Here is a 23,870-nt window from a genome sequence, read left to right as displayed (position 1 = left end):
ATTTTTTCATGTCTTTTTTATGCTTATTATATCTTTGTTGAAGTTCTTGTTAAATTCATTGAGTATCCTTTTAACCAGTGTTTTGAACTTTGCATCTATCTAGTAGATTGTTTCTCTCCATTTTGTTTAGTTCTGTTTTGGGAGTTTTGTTCCATTCTTTCATTTGGACCATTTTCCTTTGTCTCCCATTTGGCAGCTTCCCTGTGGTTGTTTCTGTGTATTAGGTAGAGCTGCTGCATCTCCCAGGTTTGCTAGAATGGCCTTATGCAATAGGTGCTCTATAGGGTTCAGCGGCACATCCTCCCTGATTACACAAGCTGGGAACTTCAGGTGAGCCACCTCCAGCCCTTGTGGGCTGTGAAACCTGCCTGTTGTAGTTGAGCCTTGATTACTATTGGCAGATCAATGGGAGAGATTTGCTTCCAGACCAATTGGCTGCAAGGATTGATTGTGACTACCAACCACCAAGGAGGATTAGCTGTGCAGGGGCCCACCCCACAGACCAGGAAATACTTTGATGGGGCTATGGTGCCCGATTAGTGAACTTCTTGAGAGTGACACTTGTGGAGGTAATTGGGTGGTGCTTTAAAGTGGTCTGAAGCTGTCCACCACATACACTGGCTATGGAGCCTCCTGGGAGGTGAAAGGCAAGATCAATTAGTGCCTGTGTTCTGTCCAGGGCCACCTGGCATGGGCTACAAAGCAATCTGAAGATGGCAGCTACTTATGCTGGGCTTGGAGGTACCCAGGAGAGGCCAAGCTGTGAACCAAAACTGGCTGCTGCTAGTGATGGTCTGGAGCCACATAGCAACAGGTACAGATCAACTGAGGCCAGATGCTGCTTGTCTGAGAGATTTTAGGAAAGTCTGAAGCATGAGCCAAGACTGGCCATTTGTATGAATAAACCACTGGAAACAGCTTGGGTGGCCCTCAAGTTGTGTGGGGCAGGGTCTCAGGGGATCTCCACAGCAGGGCAAATAATGTGAACCAGGTTGATGGAGACTCAAATATGAAGCTCACCTGCTGGCCCTATAGGGGAACTGGGGACCTTAGAAAATATACAATGGCTTCTGCCAACATGTTTGTTTCACAAAAAGTGGCCCCCAAGCTCTTGACCTGATGCCAGATAATTCAGTTCTTCCCCATATGTCTCTGGTTCCTTTCAAGCTGCTACCCTATCCCTGGAACTCAGAGGGAGTGGAATCCAAGTAAGTTCAGGCTTCGGTTATTTAAGAGGAACTGCCTGGTACTCCAAAAGCCCTTTGTCTCATTCAGCCACAATCCCCACTGGTTTTTAGAGACAGAGGTTAAAAGGACTGCTCTTCCTGGCACTGGAACCCTGGGCTGGGAGGCTTGGTGTGTGGCTGGGACCTGTTGCTTTGCAGGGGAGACCTCTGTAGCTGAGATATCCCTCCACATTTTTATTCATCACATGTGAGTATGGGACCAGCCTTTTCCATGTCTCACAGCTCCTACCAGACTAGATGTGGCTTCTTCTTTAAATTCCTAGTTATAGGACATCCACTCATCTAGACTTCAGGTGGTTCTGAATGATGGTTGTACTGTAGTTTAGTTGTAATTTTGATGTGGGAGGATTTGAGTACTGTATTTACCTACAATGCCATCTTTTGTTATTAATTTTTAAAAGATTTTTCTTATTTATTTTTAGAGAGGGGGGTAGGGAGAGAGAAAGAGAGGGAGAGAAACATCGACATGTGAGAGAAACATTGATCAGCCTCTCTTGTATGTGCCCCAGCTGGGGCCTGGGCCTCAACCTAGGTATCTGCCCTGACCAGGAATCCAAACAGCAGCATTTTGCTTTGTGGGATGATGCTCAACCAGCTGAACCATGCTGGTCAGGGCCTTACAATGCCATCTTGACCAGAATCATCAGTAGTCTTACATTAACAAGTAATGTCAATGATGTATATTTTTAGCAGCAACAATTCTTGATGTGTTAACAGTTTATGTATATTTACCTCATCTTTCCTGCCACAGACTAAGCAAAAGAGCCTGCTTAATTTTTAATTGGATTTTAGACTTTTTTAATAGAATTTAGTTTAAAGGAAGTTTTAGATCCACAGCAAAATTAAGTAGTAGCTACAAAGATTTCCCATGTCTCCTGCCTCCACAAACACAGCCTCTTCCACTATGAACATCCTTCACCTAAGTGGTACAGCTGTAACAATCAATAAGCCTATATTGACACATTATCATCAACCAAAACCCAAAGTTTATATTAGGGTTCAATCTTTAAGTTGTGTATTCAGTAGGTTTGATAAGTATATAGTGACATAAATTTACCATTTTAATATTACACAGAATAGTTTCACTACCAAAAACAATTCTGTTTTCTAGTTTTTCACCATAAAGCATTATGTTAGTGGGAGGTTTTTCTAGATGTTCTTTTTTTATTATTGTTCAAGTACAATTGTCTCCATTTTTACCCCACCATGCCCCCCCTACCCTACCTCCTACCCTAGAACCCACCCTCTTTGGCTTTGTCCACGTGTCCTTCATATGTTCCTCGATGCCTCCCAATTATCCCCTATTTGGTTACTCCCCCCTCCTCTATGGTTACTGTCAGATTGTTCTTTATTTCATGCAGACTTGTGAAGCCACTGTGGAAAACAGTATAGAATTTCCTTAGAAAACTAAAATTGGAACTGCCTTTTGACCCAGCAATTCTGCTGCTGGGATTATATCCTAAGAATCCCAAAACACCAATTTAAAAGAACCTCATGCATTCCAACGTTCATAGATGTTCTTTATCAAGCTGAGGAAGTTTCTTTCTATTCTTAGTTTTCTGAGAATTTTCATAAATGGGTGTTGGGCTTTTTCAAATACTTTTTCTGCATCTATTGATACAATCATGTGTTCTTTCTTCTTTAGTCTGTTGATATTATGGATTACATTAATTGATTTTGTAATGTTGAATCAGCCTTTGCATACCTAGAATAAACACTACTAGGTTATGGTGTACAGTTCTTTGTACTTGTTGGATTTAGTTTGCTAGCAATTTGTTGAAAACTTTCACATCTATGCTTATAAAAGATATTGGTCTGTAGTTTTCTTGCAACATCTTTTTCTGATTTAGGTATTAGAGTAATGATAGCCTCATAGAATGAATTAGGAAGTATTCCCTCACCTTCTATATACTGGAAGAGTTATTAGAGAATTGGTATAATTTCTTACTTAAAAATTTTGTAGCATTCACTTAGAACCACATCTGGACTTGTTGCTTTCTATTTGTGAAAGTCATTAATTATTGATTTAATTTCTTTAATACATACAGACTGTCTTAGTCCATTCAGGCTGCTATAACAAAAATACCATAGTTTATAAACAACAGAATTTGTTAATTGGCTTACAAACAACAGAGATTTATTTCTTACAGTTTTGAAGCCTGGGAAGTGTCAGTATGTGGTAAGGACTGATTTTCTGATTCAGAGACAGCCACCTTCTTCTTGTGTCCTTACATGGCAGAAGGGTCAAGGGAGCTCTCTATGGCCCTTCATAAGAACACCAATCCCATTTATGAGGGCTTTTTCCTCAGTATCTAATCTCCTCTCAAAAGCCTGCTTCCTAATACCATTACAATGGGGGTTAGAATTTCAATATGTGAATTTGTGTGGGGGAGACACAAACATTCGTTCTATAGCATAGGCCTATTCAGATAGTTAATTTATTATTGTATGATTTATTCCAAGATTCTGTCTTTCAAGAAATTTATCCATCTTCTAGGTTATCAAATTTGTTAACATATGGCTGTTCGTAATATTCTTTTATTATCCTTTTATGTCCATTGGATCTGTAGTGATGTTTCTTTGTACATTTTTAATATTAGTAATTTGCATCTCTGTCTTTTTTCTTAGGAAGGCTAGCTAAAAATTTGTCAATTTTATTGATCTTTTTTAAGAACCAGTTTTTCTTTTATAATTTTTTTCTCTATTAATTTCCTGTTTTCAACTTCACTGATCTCTGCTCTAATTTTATTATATCTTTTTTTCTGCTTACTTTGAATTTAATTTGCTCTGCTTTTTCTAATTTCCTAAAATGGAAACTCAAATAATTAATTTTAGATCTATCTTCTTTTCCAATATATGGATTCAGTACCATACATTTCCTTCTAAGCACTATTTTCACTGCACCCCACATATTTAAAAAATTTGTATTTTCATTTTCACTTAGTTCAAGGTATTTTTAATATCACTTGAGAGTTATTCTTTACCTATGTGTTATTAGAAGTATTTTGTATAATGTCCAAGCATTCAGGGATTTTCCAGCTATCTTTCTGGTTATTTTAATTTCTAGTTTAATTTCATTGTGGGCTGAGAGCAGGCATTGTGTAACATATAATTTTATATTTGTTATGGTGTGTCTTATGGTCCAAAATGTGGTATATAGTGGTGAATGTTTCAATGTAAACTTGAGAAGAATATACGTTCTGTTTTTTTAAATGAAGTGGTTGATTCTACCCATTATATCCAATTGACTGATGGTGCTGTTGAGTTGAGCTATAGTGGATTCATCTATTCACCTTATATTTCTGTTATGTTTTGCCTCATATATTTTGATGCCCTATTGTTAAGCACATAGCTCTATTTTCTCTGGTTTATTTCAAGATTTTTTATCTTTGATTTTCCATAGAGTATATATGATACACCTAAGTGTAGTTTTGGTTTCGGTTTTTGCTATGCATGTGTATGTTTGACATTTATCCTACTTAGTGTTCTCTCAACTTCCTAGAGCTGTAGTTTGATGTCTGACATTTTTGTAGGGAGATTCTCAGTCTTCAAATATTTGTTCTTTTCTCTCTTCTCCTTCTGGTATTCTTATTATACACATCACACCTTTTGTAGTTGTCCACAGTTCTTGGATATTCTATTGCATTTTTTTTCTGTATTTTCCTGTTTGTTTTTCTTTTCTGTTTTGTAAGTTTCTTTTATATAACCTCAATCTCAGAGTTTCTTTTCTCAGTTCTGCCTAGCCTACTAATAAGCAAATTAAAGACATTCTTCTTTTCTGTTACAGTTCTCTTGATTTCTAGCATTTCTGTTTAATTCTTTCTGAGGATTTCCATCTTTCTGCTTACATTGACCATCTATCCTTGCATGCCACCTACTTTATCCATTAGAGTCCTTAGCATACTAATCATAATTGTTTTAAATTTCTAGTCCAATAATTCCAACATCCCTGCCAAATCTGTGTCTAATTCTAATGCTTGCTCTCTCTTCAAATTGTACTTTTTGCCTTTTAGGATGTCTTATAATTTATCCTTAGGAATCAGATATAATGGACTGGATAAAAGGCACTGTGGTAAGTAAACCTTTAGTAATGTGGTAGTAAGGAGTGGGAAGCACTCTGCAGTCCTATATATAGGTTTTAGTCTTTTAGTGATCTTATGCCCCTGAACTGTAAACTTCATTAGTGCTTCTAAGCCTACCCCTACTCCCCACCCTAGGTGGGCCAGGTTGCCTAGAGCAAATGAGAGTTGGATATTTTTCTTCCTGCACATGGAAGGATAGAAGGGACTGCAGTGGATATTTCCTGTCTCCCATGTGAAAGCCTAGAAAGAGCCAGTGTTGGGAATTTCCTGTCCCCCAGATATTTAGGCTCTGATAAAATCCCAATATAGATTAGTCTCTGGTAAAAAAGATTTTCTAGAGTGTAGGCCTTGTTGTGAACATGCTGTTCTGGCATATTTCAATAGAAGTACTATTTCCTTCTCCTGCTGGAAGCATGAGAGCATTTTTCTCCTATGTTCACAGTGAGAACCTATAAGAGCTCTTGGCAGTAAAACTCACTAAAGTGTGGAGACCCACTATAGATGGCTCACCCTGCAGCTTTTAAGTCTCAGACTTGTCTTCTCTGAGCCCTCCAGCAATCCTTCCATTATAGTTCAGCTTTCCCTACCCTGGTACTGATTCTCATGGAGGCTTTTACTCATAGATTGCTGCTCAGGTAAGTTGTGATTCTCTGTATTTCCCTGTTTGTCTCTTCAATTTGAGGCACAGTGGTTTACCATATTAACACATTTCTTTGACATATCTAAGAACTGTTCTTGATTTTCCAGCTTGTATAGCTTTTTACTTGTTGTCAGGGTCTAGTGACAACTTCCAAGCTCCTTACATGCCAGACCAGAAACCGATTTTATTTTTTCCTTTTCTTTTCTTTGTTAAAACCCAAATGGCTCAGTCCAAAATAAGGCAATACATTTTCTTAATTGGCATTCCAACAAGATCTTTACTCTAAACCTGCTCATTTACTGATGACTATAGTGCACATAATTGGAACCAATGATATAATAGATTGGAACTCTTGACTAGATTATGGTTCTTATTCTAACTTTAACTTACTATATGATCCTGACTGGTCAATTCACATTTCCATACTTCAGGGTCTCGCTCACCTGTAATTCAACAATAAAGTAAATATTAACTGAGCATTTACTCTAATTCAAACACTGGACTAGACAAACAAGGTAGATATAATCCCTGCCCTTAGAGCTCTGAGACTAATGAAGAAGGCAGACAATAAACAGGAGAAGGTGATTCAATAAGTATTGCAGTAGGAGTGTAAGCTGCTATAGGAACACATGACGAGGGCATCTAACCCATAATGAGGCTTCCCTGAGGGATGGACTAGATAATCTATAAGGTTTCATTTAATTCTTTTTAAAAGTGCATTAATGTATACAAGGTTTTCCCAACTGTAATCTAGTAAAATATACCAAATTAGCTGATTTTCCACATGGGTGTCAATGGGAGGGAAATAGTCTTTTCAACAAATCTTGTTGGGACAAATGAGTATCTTACACACAAGAGAATCTTTCTTCATGCCATACATAAAAATGAACTCAAAACTGAGCATAGACATAAATATAAGAGCTTAAACTATAAAACATAGGAGTAAGTATAAATATTCATGACCTTGAGTTAGGCAAAGACTTTTTAAATACAGTACTGAAATCAACAAAAACAAAAAATAAAACAAATAAAGCAACAAAACAAAAAATAAATAATTAGACTATTACATAAATGGGAAACTTTTGTGTTTCAAAAATTCTTTAAAAAAGTGAAGTGACAACCCTGAGAATGGGAAAAAAATTTGCAAATCATACAGCTGGTAAGAGACTTGTACCCAGAATATATAAAGAACTATTATAGCTCAATAATAAAAAATGAATAACATAGTTTTTTAATAGGCAAAAGATCTCAATAGACATTTTTCTAAGGAGAATTTAGAAATGATTCACAATCACATGAAAAGATGATAAAAATTATTCTCCATTTAGGCAATGCAAATCAAATCCATAGTGTGTACAAAGTGATGCACACACTAAAATACCTACAGTATTGTAATTAAAATGACAGTCAATACATATGTTAGTGTGGAGGTAGAGAAATTGGAACCCTCTCATAGTGCTGGTCATAATGTAAAATTGTGCAGCCTCTTTGGAAAATAGTTAGGCAGTTAATCAAAATGTTGAATGTAGATGTACCACATCCAAGAGAAACACAAACAAATGTCCACATAAAATCTTCTACATGGGTATTCATAGCAACGTAATTCATAGTTGCCAAATGGAAGAAACAACCCAATTGTCACATCAACTGCTGAATGAATAAATGAATGTAATGTTTCCATCAGTGGAATGTCATTTGCCAATAAAAGAAATTAAACATTGATACATGCTATAACATAGATGAACCTTAAGAATGTACTAAATAAAACAAGCCAATCACAAAAGACCACATATTGTATGACCTCATTATATGAAATGTTTAGAATAGGTAAATCTGTGCAGACCAAAAGTAGATTATGAAGAAGACAGTGATGATAGATGATAAATAACTGTTCATCGTTAAGGGCTTTTTTTTTGAGGCAATGAATATATTTTAAATTGATTATAGCAAAGGTTACATAACTTGCTAAATATACTAAAAGACATCGAATTTTACTCTCTAAATGAATAAACTATATAGCATGTGGTTAATATCTCTATGAATGTGTTCTCTAAGAAACAAAAAATATATATAACATAGTCTCTCTCACATCTCTAGATTTGTATTTTTCTTTCTCTGACACACACATACACAATATAATTTTTTTAGAAAACAACAATTATCCTTTATATCCCTCTATTATTTCCAATTCCATCGTTTTCTATTTCACTGAAAAATTATCTTGTATTATGGTTATCTTTTTGCTGCATAACAAAGCACATTAACATTTAAGGCTTAAAAACAACATTATTATTTCAAGGGATTCTATGGGTTGAATGGGCTCCACTGGTTAGTTCTTGCCTGCAGCTTTGAATATAGTTGCAGTCAAATGCAGGCTGGGGCTGCAGACTTCTGGTGGTTCAGCTGTGTTGGATATTCCAAAGTACTCATGTGCATGGCTGGCAGTGGATACTCTCAGTGGGAGCTCAACTCTGGGTGTGAACTAAGCAGTTACCCTTGGCTTCTCATGTGATCTGGGTTCCAAAACTGAGTATTCTATAAGACCTGAGTGGAAGCTGCACGGTTTTCTATGACCTAACCTCTGAAGTCCTAGAATGACACTTCTGATGTCTTCTACTAGTCAAACAAGTTACTAAGGCAATCCAGATTCAAAAGTAAGAGACACAGACTCCTTTTCTTAACAATAGCAGAATCAGAGAATTTGTGACCATATTTAATCTATCATAATTCATTAGATTGATTTTACCTCTCACTAATAAGTCATAACTTGTAATTTGAAAAATATTGCTCTTTTCTAGCCCTGGCTGGTGTAGCTCAGTGAATTGAGCCTGGGCTGGGAACCAAAGTGTTCCAGGTTCGATTCCCAGCCAGGGTACATTCCTGGGTTGCAGGCCAAAACCCCCAGCAACCGCACATTGATGTGTTTCTCTCTCTCTCCCTCCCTCCCTCCCTCCCTCCCTTCCCTCTCTAAAAAAATAAATAAATAAAATCTAAAAAAAAAAAGAAAAATATTGTTCTTTTCAGATGAGATAATGTCTCTTCCAGTACTAACATTTCTTGAACCTGTACATTAATTTGATCTCATGTCAAGTTACAGAGGCTACTAATTTCTTCTACTTGGAAATAGGCAGAAGGAAAAGCAAGACTACATGCAGGAGGTGCCCCAAGGTTGATGACTGTGGTCAAGTTCTTTCCTAGAAGGACATCACAATGACTATTCCCATTGGGTCAAGGTAAATTTAGGGTAAATAACTTATTATAGAGCTACGCACAGTGTGATGAGAATGTGTGAAAGTTAGCAGTGACCAACCTATGCAATGATGCATTGTGGTGAAATGGAATTTACAGATCTGTCAATGGGGCTAAGAAAGTATAAGACTCAGGAAGAGACACCATATTCTTTAATGTTTCTGGACTTGGATAGCTATGGAAATGACATTCTTAGTAAAATTTGTCACTTACATGGTATTGAAAAGAAGCATTTTTATACTTCCTGTGCTACAGTATCAATATGTAGTATATCTTAATTTTTAGAGTACTCTTTCTTTACTAAAATTCCAAGAGTGCCATGACCAGCATGGCTCAGTTGGTTGAGTGTTGTCCCACAAAGCAAAAGGTCACCAGTTTGATTCCCAGTCAGGGCACATGCCTGGGTTGTGGGCCCAGGCCTGGATGGGGCACATGCAATAGGCAAATAATCAATGTTTCTCTCCCTCTCTTTTACCCTCTCTTCCCCTCCCTCTAAAATAAATAAATAAATTCTTTATAAAAACTGCAAGAATACTTGTTACAAATAGATTTTTTCAATTTCCTTAGCTTATCAATGCAGAACTAAACAGAAGGCAACAGGTTCATTAAGAATGAACAAATAAAGAGGTAGACATGAACAATCAGAATTTGTGAACCAACTGGAATTTTACTGAGCCAGATCATTTGGAGAACTGATTTGCAAGCTGAGGTAAGCTGTTCTAAGGAGTCTTAGTTAATCTGAATTGTACGCATATGGTTAACTACAATGTGAACATAATCTCTGAAAAAAAAGATGAAAAATGTTCTCCATCTGTAACTGCATTCTTTTTAGTGTTATGAGGTGTTCCTAAATGGACAGTCAAACTTCTAAATGACCATGTAATTCCCCATCTCTGCATGGCAGGAAGAAGAAGAAGAATATAAATATGCGAAAGCTGTTCTATTTCATGGTTGCATGGATACCAAACAGATGGGTAGATGAACATGAAACTACTCATTACAAACAAAGAGAACCCTTGTGAATCCAAGCTGCATCCATTTGCCTATACAGCTGCAACACTGCTTTATCCAAGAGAGAGTAGAAGAGAGAAAGCTGTTTGAGCTTTAGAATAAAATTAATATTAAAAGAATAAAATAGCCTCAATTATAGACACTTTGGCTTATAGACTCCTGTGAATGTACTTTGAAGACTGAAGATCTTTAGACAAGATTTTTAAGTGGCCCATTTAAGAAGTGGAGACTTTTTACTCACAAGCTACTAAATCACTCAAAGACTTTATTTTCTTATCTATAAAATATGAGGGTTGATGCTGATACTACTTCCTAGGGTTTTTGTGAGTTAAATGAAACAATGTTTGCAACTTTTTGCATGGAACCTGACACATACTAAATGGTCAATAACTATTAAAAAATGTATTAGTGATGTTAATACAATTGTTGTCTTCACAATTCCCAGCTCTTCCTGGGAAAGAATTTCTATTCCTTTTTCCCTTTCTTTCCTTCCTATATCTTGTCAAGCATTGTATGCTTTTCATTGCTCTTTGTTTTTCAATCATAAAAATGCAAATTTCTTCCATGAAATCTCACTGTTGTTGGGAACTGCCCTGCCTTGTTTCAGAAGCTGTAACCCCCCATGGCTAAGGCTGAGTAAAGGACCGTGGGACCATAAGCTACTAAGGAGGCAAAGCTTATCTTGCCAGTAGGGGTGCTGCCTCTGCCCTCTTCGCTTCACCCTGCTTGGCCCAGGGCAGATGACTGGTTAGCCAATGATGGGTAAGATTCCTCAAGGGAGGGATGACCTAAGACAGGCATGATGTTGAAGGGTCCCTCAAGAAAGGACTCAAGGGACTATAGATAAAGGGGGTGGTGGACCCTCTCCCCTTGGCTTTGATGTAGCCTGAGTCCTCACTCTGTCTGTAAGAAGTATCCTAATATCTTGGCTGCCCTACTTCCCCTGCCTGACTTAAGCCTGAAATAATGCCACAGGTGAGTGCAGCCCTGTGCTGGAAAGGGCAGGTTCCCCAGGGTGATCAGGTCTAAGAAAGAATGCATAAAATCCTGGGAAACCTGCTTTGCTAAGAATGCCCTCAATTTTCTGATAAGGGTCAAAGCATAAAATGAGTTTCCCAAAGTTTTATGACCCTTTAGCTAACTGACCCTGACTCAGAATAAGCCCTGATAGTTCTTTGAATGTTATCTATTGTTTGATCATTACTGCCTGACAGTGACTGATGAGCTTTACCTGTATTCTGTGCAAGTTGAACCCAGTAAAAGCCCATTGAGGAATGGGCTCAGGGCCCTTCTCCTTTGAGAGACTGGCCACCTTTCCTCCTAAAGCAGATCAGCTCTTGGTAGACTTATTCTTATCCACAGCAGATGGTGGGGGCAGGGGGGAAGGCTCTGTGGGCAGAGCCCCCCAACACACTGTCACCCAGTAGGCACCAAGAAGGAAAACTCGGATGTCAAAGGAGAGAGTGTGTCTGAAAGTTACTTTGTAAGGAGACTGCCTTCTCTCCCTTCTCATCTCTAATCTATCAGAAGTTGTTGTGGCTTCAAGAGTCCATTGACCATTACTTTCTTCCAATAATTTAATTTAATTTATTTAAAAATTAAGGCAGTGATATTTAATTATGTGCTATTGCATATGCTCAGAATTTAATATAACTCAGTTCAAAGGGCTCATTCCTCTTCCACCTTTCTGTTATTCATCACCTGCTTCTAGCCTCTGCCCCCAACTTCCATGTAGAATTCCCTCTACAGAGCTTCTGGCAGATGGTTGCCCAGCTTTTGTCTTAATGTTCTTCAGCCTTATGAGGCAGGTGGGTCCGCTTTACACAGCTGTAATTGTTACTCCCTCGTTTTTTAAGCTGAACCCAAATCTAACTCTTTCCCAATGGTCTTTTTTCTGACATCTGGAATACGAGGAAGTAAATGTAACTACTCTTTCACATGCTGGCCTTTCAAATATTTGAAAACCTATTTCTATCTTCTGTTAATTCACTTGAATCAGTGCCATGCTCTGATCCTTCCTCTTACATGGAAAATCATTCTCTAGCATTTTCTTATCCTCTCACCCTTCTCCTAAATGCCCTTTTACTTTAGCTACATGTTTTTTGTTTGTTTTTTAAATGTGGTACCTGAGGGTTCAAGCAGTATTCTATTTATAGCTCAAGCAGAAAAGAGCAGTTTCCTTTCCTGGGGGAACATGGTACTTCTGTCCTCTCAACCAAAAAAGACTTTTGAGGTTAAGGCAGCTACTTTGTTAGTATACATTAACAGATTGCCAGGGTCCCACATATAAACTGCTTGAGGTCAGGTGACTCTCACTTATCCTGTTTAATTGTACAGTTGAATTTAAGTATGGCTCTTGGCAGAGAAGTCCATCTAAATTTTCACACATGTATTAACAAATTTTATATAGCTAAGTTTTTACTATTTCTTGGTTGGAGGTTTACATCAGCCTCCTAATTATTTTTTCTTCTTTCATTTTAATCTCCCCTAACTTGTGCTCCATGCTACTGACAAAGTTAGCTCTTTTTAAAGTACAACTCTCATTATATCATTGTATCAATTAAATTTTCCTTTTCTCCCCATAACTTGAACCTATAGAAATCCTATGATTTGGGCTCCTGTAGGATTGATCTCATATTTAGGAGATCCTCTATAGGATAGAAGGTTGAAGATAAATAGGTTGAAGGTAAATAGGTTGAAGATATACAAGGGTGGGCAAAAGTACGTTTGTAGTTGTTCATGTGGAAATAATATAATAATTAATAATAATACAAAAATTAACTCTATTTAGCATACTCACAACTGTAGGCCTACTTTTGCCCACTCTTGTACATGCAAAATATTGTGTGAGAAGCAAATCCCATACTTTTCAACAGTTTAAGAACCAAGGACTTTTAAAATCCAAACATTTATGGCCAGAACAACTAAAAGTGAGTTGGGACCTGGGTGGAAAAAAAATCAGAGGAAGTGAATCTCAGGAAAGTCACTGATTAAAAATCTTTACATTAGATTCTTTCAGACATAAAACACAGTTGGGCCCTACATGTGCTGAGCCTGGTCATCATTTGTACCAGCTTCTCCTCCTTATAGCCTAAAACTTCACTACCTTTCCATTATCATCTCCTCCTTCTTTTTCCCAATGATCTTGAAAACAGTCCTTTCTGGATTTTGCCAGAGGTTGCCTCCTCTGTGATTCAGAACATGGTCTATAGTCCACTGACAATGCACAAGTTCAGGAGGCAGACAGACTTCAGTTCCCTGTTCTACTGCTTCCTAGCTTTGAAGGCTTGGTCATACTCTTAGACTGCTTAAATCCTAGTTTACTTATCTTAAAATTTGAAAAAATGTAATTCATCATAGGGTTGTCATAAGGATTAAATGATATAACATATGTGTGGTGGATAATTCTCAGGTTTTCTGGTTACTGACTATATTTTGAACACCATGTTCTATAATGGAGAGTGTCCAGTCTTATGAATTTTATCTACTCAAAGCAAAAACCCACCTCATTACACACAGGGTGTGGGCATGTGACCCAGCCTATACCAAACACATCAAGACTCTCCCACCCAAGACTTCAATCCCAAAGAAATAGCTTGAAGAAGGCCTTGCGTGGCAATCACTTTGCTGATGATGCTAGTTGCATAAATGTGGAGTTTTATGAGCCAAGTGGTAGCAAAGTTGAATCTTGATGCAGCAGAGTCAGCCACAGTGATTGCTCTATTCACTGGAGCCACCTCCACAGCAAAGTTTCGGAAACTGTTCCTTGAAACTATCTCGAACCTGTTTCTCCAAGCTGACAACTATACAATATCTTTTTAATAAAACTCCTATTTCTGCATAATTAGCCACCACTGGCCTCTGTTGCTTGCAGCTATGACTCCTGACTGGTACAACAAAGTAAAGTGCTGAGAATGCTGCTTACCCTAAAGAAAGTGTTCATATAAATTATCTTCTCTGTGATGTTGCCCCAAGGGCAGTCATTCCTCAATGTTCCTGGCATGCCTGCAGTGGGTGTGTATCACTATGGAACCATGATTATTTGCACTCAGGCTTGTTCTTCCCTGAACTTAGCATCTTTAAAGTCAGGAACCCTGTCTTATCCATTTTACATTTTCAGGGCCCAGGAAATCATCATTGCTCAATAAATGTGGTAACTGAGTGAACTGCTCAACCAACAGTGACTCTCCCTATGTTTCACCCAGCCCACAATCTATTGTTTTTTCTAATAAAATATGAAAAACTTAGTTAATCACTGGGCTCAAATAAGATTGGTAAGAAGGGCCATAGCCATTTCCACTAACCCACAAATATATTAAAAAAAATTAAATAAGGTCTGTTTGGAAAGACAGATTTTAAACACACACAAACACACACATACAAGGGGGTGACCCAAAAAACTCAGAATGTATTTATAAAAAATTGTGTATTTATTCTTAGACGTTTAAACTTCAGTCACTTTCAAAGTGCTCTCCATTTGATGCAATACACCTATCAAGACTTATTCCACTTCTCAAAACAGTTTTCGAACTTGTCAATTTTGATACTTTTTAGTGCTTCTTCCATTTTTTGTTTCACTTTTTCAACATTGGCAAAATGTTTCTCTTTGAGGACTTTTTTTCATCCAGGGAAACAGAAAAAATAGTCACTCAGGGTGAAATTAGGTGAATAGGGAGGGTGGAGCATGGGGGTCATGTTGTTTTTGGTCAAAAACTGCTGAACACTCAGCACAATGTGGGTGGGTGTTATCTGTAAATCACCCCTCAAGAAATAGGCAAACATGTTTAAAGAGTCTTCAAAAAAATTCAGTGAGGTCTTATGCTACTTCCCACAACAATGCCAGCTGGTACCCTGATACAGATGGGTTCCTAGAGCAGTCACTAGGTGGAGGAATCCTGTGCTACAAAGGGCTAGCTCTCCAGAAGATAATTCGGGTTTTTTGAGGGGGTTTCCCGTCATATACACACACTTTTTTCCTCAATATAAAAACAATACACTCTTTTCATTAAAAGGTTGAAATTTTCAAAAAGTATAAAGTGAAACTAAAATTATTCATAATCTTACTGCCCAGATATCATAACTTTTTTCATTTTTTACAAAAGTATTCATATTCATTTATTATTTTTCCATCCTTTCTTTCCAGATATAGTTCACATAGTTGAGATCCTAAAATTACATTTACAATTTTGTATTCTATATTTTGTTTAAAATTTGTCATAAAGATTTTCTCATACCTCCAAATATTCTTTGCAAATAACATATGTCATTGTATAGATTGCAGTGACTAGTTCAACTGAACGATTTTTCAAACTGTGCTCCCAAAGTCATAGGTTTCCAAATTCCCTCTGCAAAACCCACTGCCAAGTGCCAAAAACAGTTGGGGTAGGCAGACACAGTCCAGATTTTGCCATCTACAGAACAGATCTACTATTATGTATCTTAATTACTGAGATTCTAAGTAAGATTTAGTTTGATTAAAGGAGACCATAGGGAGGAACATCTCAGATATTCGACACAGCAATATTTTCACTGATATGTCCCCTACAGCAAGGGACATAAAGGAAAGAATAAACAAATGGGACTTCATCAAATAAAAAGCTTCTGCATGGCTAAAGAAAACATCAGCAAAATGAAAAGGGAATCAACCATATGTGAAAATATATTTGTCAATGATATTTCAGACAAGTGTTTGATCTCTGAGATACATAAAGAACTCACACAACTCCACTCTAAGAAGACAAACAACCCAATTAAAAAAATGGACAAAGGACCTAAACAGACACTTCTCCAAGGAGAACATACAGAGGACCCAGAGACATATGAAATTGTGCTCAGTATCATTAACCATCAAAGAGATGCAATTAAAACCACAATGAGATACCACTTCTCACCAGTCAGAATGACCATCATAAACAAATCAACAACCAACATGTAATGGCAAGGCTGTGGGGAAAAGGGAACCCTAGTGCACTGTTGGTGGGAATGCAGACTGGTGCAGCCACTGTGGAAAACATGCAATTTCCTCAGAAAATGAAAATGGAACTGCCTTTTGACCTGGCAATTCCACTGATGGGAATATACCCTAAGAATCCTAAAACACGAATTTAAAAGAACCTAAGCACCAATGTTCACAGCAGCACATTTTGCAATAGCAAAGTTCCAGAAGTAACCTAAGTGCCCATCAGTAAATTAGTGGATAAAAAACTATGGTACATTTACATGATGGAATACTACACAGCAGAAAGAAAAAAGGAGCTCCAACCTTTCCAAACAGCACTATGCTAAGTGAAATAAGCCAGGCAGTGAAAGACAAATACCATATGATCTCACCTATAAGTGGAACCTAATTAACAAAACAAGCAAGCAAAATATAACCAGAGACATTGAAATAAAGAACTGACAGTAACTAGAGGGGAGGTGGAAAGGGATAATGGGAAGAAAAGGGGAAGGGTTGTCAGAAACATGTATAAAGGACACATAGACAAAGTCAAAGTGGGGGTGGCATCAAGGGTGGGAGGTGGAGATGGTTGGGGAGGAAGTGGTGGGAGGAAAATGGAGACAACTGTACTTGAACAACAATAAAAAAAATATAGATGATTTTAAATTTAAAAGAAAAAGAAAAGGAAAGGAAAGGAAAAAAAGACATCCACTTGGTTTTCTCAAAATTTTGAAAAATAACTAATTTAACATTCATATAATATTTGAAACTGAGGCTATATGGAAGTATACAGTGTTTATGCTTTCGTGTCTGGCTTCTGGTACTCAGCATATTTTTGAGATTCATACACATCATTGCATGTGTCCATCACTCATGTTTTTATTGCTGAGTAGTATGACATTGTGCAAATGTATCAAAATTTATCCATTTACCTGTTTAATGACATTAGGTTTGTTTTAGTTTGGGGTTACTATGAAGAGTTGTTATGAGAGTTTGTATACAAGTTTGTTATCATATGTTTTTATTTCTGTTGGGTATTTAAATACCTGAAATGGGAATGGTGCATCACATGGTAAGTACATACTCAACTTTATAAGTAACTATCAAACTTTTTACCAACTTGTACCATTTTACACTCATACCACCAACATATGAAAGTTCCAGTTATTTCTTTTTATTAACATGTGCTATCATTACAGTATTTTAAAATTTAGACATTCTAACATGTATAGTGGCATCAGACTATAGTTTTATCTCACATTACCCTGATAACCATAATGTTGAATTCCTTTTCACATTTTTAATAACCATTTGTATACATTCTTTAATGAAGTATCTGTTCAAATCTTTTCTCTATTTTATTTATTTATTTAACTTTAATACGATGTAAAGCTTTTTTATACATTCTATATATGTCCCATACCAGGTATATCACCAATATTTCTCCAAAAGACTTGCCCTTCTAATTTCTTAAGTTTGTCTTTCAATTAACAAGTTTTTTTATTTTTATAAAGTCCAATTCTTCCTTTGTTCCTTTTATGTTTATGTATATTATGTCCCCTCTAAGAAACCTACATTTATCCAAAGGTTATAAAAACTTTGTTATTTTGGGGGAAAGTTTTGTGGTTTTAGTTGTTATATTTAGTACTATGATTCATTTTGTGTTATCTAAATGGCAAGAAATAAGAATCAACTTTTTAAATGAAGATAAACAATTGTCCTGGCAATATTTTTTCATAAGGCTATGCTTTCCCCCATGTCACTTTTACAGAACATTAACTACCATATATGTGTTATCATATTTCTGAATATCACTGTTCTGTTCCATTGACCTTTATGTCTGTACTTAGACAAAACTGCACTCTTGATAACTGTAGCTTCAGTAAATTCAAAGTCCCAACTTTGCTCTTTGTTGAAGTTGTTTTAAATACCATAGGTCTTCTGCATTTCCATACAAACTTTGAAATCATTTGGCGATTTCTATCACATGCCAGAAAAATTCTACTGCAATTTTTATTGAGATTGAATTATAAGTATAGGTTAATTTGGGGATAATTTATATTTTTAAAATATGGAGCCTTTTAATCCATTAACATGCTGTCTCTCTATCTTGGCCTCATAAAACTGAATTATGGGCTATGTCTGCTGATTTTCCATCTGAAAGAATTCACATAAAATTGGTATTTTTAATTCCTTAAATAATTGGTGGGATTGACCAGTAAGAGCTATATCAACTAGACATTTTTTATGCAATTTTTATGAAGATTTTTTAAGTAAAAATTCCATTTTTAAAAAATTCCATTTTTCAAATAGATATAAAAGTTATTAAAATTTTCAACTTCTTATTGAGTCTATTTTGGTAATTTGTTGCTTTCAGAAATTGTCCATTTTACCTAAGTTGTCAAATTTATTGTCATAATTTTACTCATAATATTTTCTTATGTTAATGTTTTTTAAAGATTTTATTTTTTTAGAGAGAGGAGAAGGGAAGGAGAAAGAGAGGGAGAGAAATACCAATGTGTGGTTGCCTCTCATGCATCCCCCATTAGGGACCTGGCCTGCAACTGAGGCATGTGCCCTGACTGGGAATCAAACCAGTGATCCTTTGATTTGCAGGCCGGCACTCAGTCCACTGAGCCACACCAGCCAGGCTTATGTTAATGTTTATAGGATCTATAGTGACAGCTCATTTTTTTTGTTTCTTATAATGATAATTTGTAACTTTCTTCTTTTATTCTTTATCATTACTAGCTACAGATTTACCAAGCTTATTGATTTTATCTATTTTTTATCTTTATTATCTCTATATTTCTTTTCTGAATTCTATTTTCATATTAATATAGCAATACTTGGTCTCTTTTCATTAGTATTTGCATGGTATATCTTTTCTCAGTTCTTTAACTTCTATTGTCCTTCTCTTTATATTTAAAATATGCTTCTTACAGACAGCATAAAGTTGGTTCTTCCTTCACACACAATCTGGCATTCTCTGTCCTTTCATTGGAATGTGATTATGAGGTATGATGTGGATCTATTTACTCCAAATAGAGTACATCAAGGTGTACTCATGAATCAAGAATTTAACTTAATCATATTTATCCAAAAGAATACATACTTTATAAATTGGCACATTGTATGTACATATTTACATAATTCATTTCAATAAATTAAGATAGTATCTACTAAAATGTAGGTACTACCAAGAACCATTACAAATTATACATTTTGTAAAATCACCAACCAGTTTTTTCTAACCCTATAATTCATAGCTTATACATTATAACAAGTCTTTCTTCAATAATTACAACTGTGTAATTTTAAGACCAATAATCACATTGAAAATAACTATTATATGAAATCTTCTTGTATTTAGATGCTTTGGTAAATAAGCTTATATTGGCCAAAATATTTGCCAGTATCATTTACAGAATAAACAATTTTTTCACGTTAATATTCCATGACTTGTTATTTATGAAGTAAATTTTATTTCTGAGTTCTTTATAACATTCCAGTGATCTTTGTGTCCAATTTTTTTTCTGGTACCACACTATTTCAGTTATCATAGCTTTGTAATATCTTATGATACTAAGAAAAATGGTCCTCACCAGGTTTTGCTATATTTTTTTAATTGGCTTTGGATAGTTTTAATTTTTTTCAGATTTTATTTATTTATTTTTAGACAGAGGGGAAGAGAGGGAGAAAGAGAGGGAGAGAAACATCACTATGTGGTTGCCTCTCATGAGCCCCTTACTGAGGACCTGGCTGGTAATCCAGACATGTGTCCTGGCTGGGAATCAAACCAATGAACCTTTGGTTCACAGGCCAGTGCTCAATCTACTGATCTAACCAGCCAAGGCATCTTTGGATATTTTTAGCCTACTACTTCTCCAGAAGAAGTTTAAACTTTTTCTTCCTGCATAGAAAAAAGAAACATCATTGAGCTTGTCATTGAAATAACATTAAAATACTAAATATAAAAATAAGTAAGTGAAACGCTAAATACACTGTAAAAATTGACATCTTTTAAATGTTAAGTGTTCAAGCCCAATGGCAAGGCATGATTTTTCAAATATTCAAGCCATCTTTTATATCACTTATCAATATTTTGTTTTACTCCTCTAGGTTCTAAGTAATTTTTTATAAGCTTGCACATATCTAGATTATGCTTTGTTAGTATTAGGAAGGACATTATTTCTGTCATAGTTTCTAGTTGTTCATGTCTGGCATATATAAAAGCTATTGATTTGTATAGATTTTATATCATAAATAGCATAAATTGCGGCTATTGAAAAACTTCTTTATGAATGTAATTTTATTCATCCAATACTTATTGAACATTCCTCTGTGCCAGACACTACCGGTTCTCACACACATCACTATATTCTTATCCATCACTACATTTTTTTTCTGCGCATTAGTAAACCACATGTTTTTAAAATAAGCTCTAAAATTTTGTACAAGGTCAATCTCTTATGGCTCCTAGGCCAGATCCTTTGGGGGCTTATCCCAGGTCCTTTTCTTCCATACATCCTCTGCCCCAGCCACTCAAACAGGCATTGTGACCCTCTGATGACTCAATTATGCATTTCTGCAGGTTTGTGATGCTCTTTCCTATTTTATTACTGGGGAATTCTTATTCATCATTTAAAGAGCAACTGAAATGCCACTTTCCTGACCACATGCTCTGACACAATTAATTTCTCTCTCATTTATATTACAAACCAGTATATATACACTGCTATTATAACAAAGATCACATTGTATCTTTTTTCATGCCTGTGTCTCCCTTCAAGAGTCTGAGACTTCCTTCTTACTCATCTTTGTATCCTCAGCAGTCAATATATTTTCAAAGAATAAATAAATGGGGGTAATTAATAAATTTATTTCTGCAATTTAAATAAAAATTGGTTATTTGTTTGTTGAACCTACCATTCTTTCTTAATTAGAATTATGGCATTCTCTTATTTACATCGATTTGAGATTACTGATGCTCTATATGACTTCTAAAAGATTATTATTAATAGTTCTAAGATCACAGCTAACGTCGTTTCACTGGTCTCTAAAGTAACAGGTCTGGAACTCAAATTTAAATTGTTTTAGATAAGAGCACTTTGTGGCTCCTAATCCCCTCCTCTTCCCGTCTTTGGCTTAAGTTTCTTATGTACAATGTCTAAATTTCCCTTTTTAAATTGGAAAACCATCTTACTTTCAGTGAAATGAAAGGAAAGTGGGAATACAAACCTATCAATTCAAGTATTCATTCAGTCTATGTTTATTCAAGTGTAATTCAAGAGGATTATAGTCTGATCAAGGCAGTAGATACAAATCCAAAAGTAACAGCAGAGTGTGACAACAGCTAAACCAAAGGTGTAGAGGTGGAGAACAAAGGAAGGACAGACTTCCAGCAGGAAAAATAAAAGGGATTTCTTGGAGGAGACAGATTAAGCTTAGGTTTGTGATGGGAAAAGACTGGAAGAATAGTACTTCAGGCAAGAGTGTAGCCTTTTTGAACTGCAGTTTTAAACTACAAAAGAAATTCTATTAACAGGGATTTTTATTGATTAATTAGATGGTAGTCAAATGACATCTCAGGAAAAAATCAGATGTTCTACCAGTATTTTCTGTTTTAGTAAATAACACCTCTGTTACCATAGATAGTCAGTTGGAGTGCTGGCAGCTGGCAGCAGGGTGGGCTTGGGGCTGGCCACTTAGGAGGGGCAGGCCTCAGGATGTGAGGGCCACAAGAAGACCTCAGAGAGGACGTAGGTGCTCTGGTATCCAGGGGTGCCCTGGGGATTCCAACCAGCTCCCCAGGATGTGTGATGCTATGTCCAGCACCCAGAGGCAGACTGAAGGCGGCAAGGTATCTCCAGGCTTCCAGATGGCAGGACCTGCAGCAACCCCTTCCCACATGGTAGATAGTCAGGAAGCACCAGGGAGGGATGGTTATTACTCTGAGTGGCCAAAAGCTAAAAGGATACATGGGTAGGTTCCCAGTGTGTCAAAAACAAACAAGATATTTGGGTAGGGAAAAAAAGAACTCTCCCCTCCCTATCCCAATAAAAACAACGGGCTTAGGGAGGAAGTGGAAATGGTCTTTGAGAGGGAGCCTGCCATTCTCCCAGGTCACAGCACCCAAATAAACTATTTTGCACCAGCACTTATCTCATGATGGTTTTCGTTGCAGTAGGCACTAGAAGCTGAGTTTTGGTTTCATAACCACCCATCTGCTCTTAAAATCCCCAATCTATAGCCAGTCATGAAGTCTTGCTCATTCTAACTGCTGAATATCTCTCAAATCTGCCCATTTTTCATGAAGCCCTTTGCCACCAACCAAAGCCACCTCTTTCTCCTGAAATGTTGTTATCGCCACCCAACCAATCTCCCCACAGCCACTCCTGTGGACTCCATATCATTTCCCACACTGTAACCAGGGTTGTTTTTCATAAAAAGCAAATCATGTACCGTGTTGGTTTAAAACATTTCCATGGCTTCCTGTCACTTAAAAGTAGTCCCTCTTCTATGGTTTATAAGGCCCTCTATAATCTGGCTCTCCCCTGTCTTCAATGAGCCATCCACAATGGGCCATTATTTTTTCTTCTTCTTTTTTTTTTTATTTATTTTTTAGAGAGGGAAGGGAGGGAGAAAGAGAGAGAGAAAGAAACATCAATGTGCGGTTGCTGGGGGTCATGGCCTGCAACCCAGGCATGTACCCTGGCTGGGAATCGAACCTGAGGCACTTTGGTTTGCAGCCCGTGCTCAATCCACTGAGCTACACCAGCCAGGGTTGGCCATTGTTTTTTCTTCTTTATATGTATCTGTTCAGTTTCTGGTTCTTAAGTGAATGTAATTATTTAAATATGGCAGTTGGGAGTCAGTGAGTAGTAATAGAAAGATCCTATGAGTTAGATGCAAACAAACCCTAAGTTCATTTTAAAGTTCTGTTATTTAAAACATGTTACCTAATCTTTTTGTAGTTCATAAGCATGATGATTGCATAGTCACACTCTTGTGTGAGATATGCCTCCCTCAACCTTGTTATAACATTGGGCCATTACCTGACTGATGTGGAAAAAAAAAGTGTGTGACATGCTGCCTACGAGAGACCCAGCTCAGAACAAAAGACTTACACAGACTGAAAGTAAAGGGCTGCAAAGAAAAATTCCATGCAAATGGAGAGGTAAAAAAAAAGGCCAGGGTAGCAATACTTATATCTTACAAAATAGAATCAAAACAAAGGCCATAAAAAGAGACCCAGAAAGACACTCCATAATACTCAAGGGCAGAATCCATCAAGAAGACATAAACATTATAAATATATATGCACCCAATATAGGAGCACCCAAATACATAAGGAAAATTTTAGAGGACTTGAGGAAAGATATACACTACAACTCACTTATACGAGGAGATTTTAATACCCTACTATCAAAAATGGATAGATCTTCCAAACAAAATATCAACACAGATATTGTGTCATTGAATAATACCCTGGATGAAATGGACTTAACTGATTTATATAGAGCCTTTCATCCGAAAGAAGCAAAATACACATTCTTTTCAATAGCACAAGGAGCATCTTCAAAGATAGACCACATGATAGGACACAAGACAAGCCTTAACAAATTTAAGAAAATTGAAATCACATCAAGCATTTTCTCTGAACACAAGGAACTGAAACTAGAAACCAACCTCAGGGAAAA

General features: G+C 36.6%; 1 non-coding gene across 1 annotated transcript; it reads left to right on the top strand.

Moving 5' to 3' along the window:
* The first annotated feature begins 23,132 nt into the window (after positions 1-23,132).
* On the top strand, positions 23,133-23,235 carry LOC114501219. Its single transcript, XR_003684971.1, has one exon. It is a non-coding gene; the product is annotated as a small nucleolar RNA U13 (small nucleolar RNA).
* The last annotated feature ends 635 nt before the right edge of the window (positions 23,236-23,870 follow it).

This window comes from Phyllostomus discolor, chromosome 6 (genome assembly GCF_004126475.2).
Source record: "Phyllostomus discolor isolate MPI-MPIP mPhyDis1 chromosome 6, mPhyDis1.pri.v3, whole genome shotgun sequence".
In the NCBI taxonomy this organism is placed as follows: Eukaryota; Metazoa; Chordata; class Mammalia; order Chiroptera; family Phyllostomidae; genus Phyllostomus; species Phyllostomus discolor.
The sequence above is the reverse complement of the archived record's forward strand: the minus strand, read 5'-3'. Positions and strand labels throughout refer to the sequence as shown.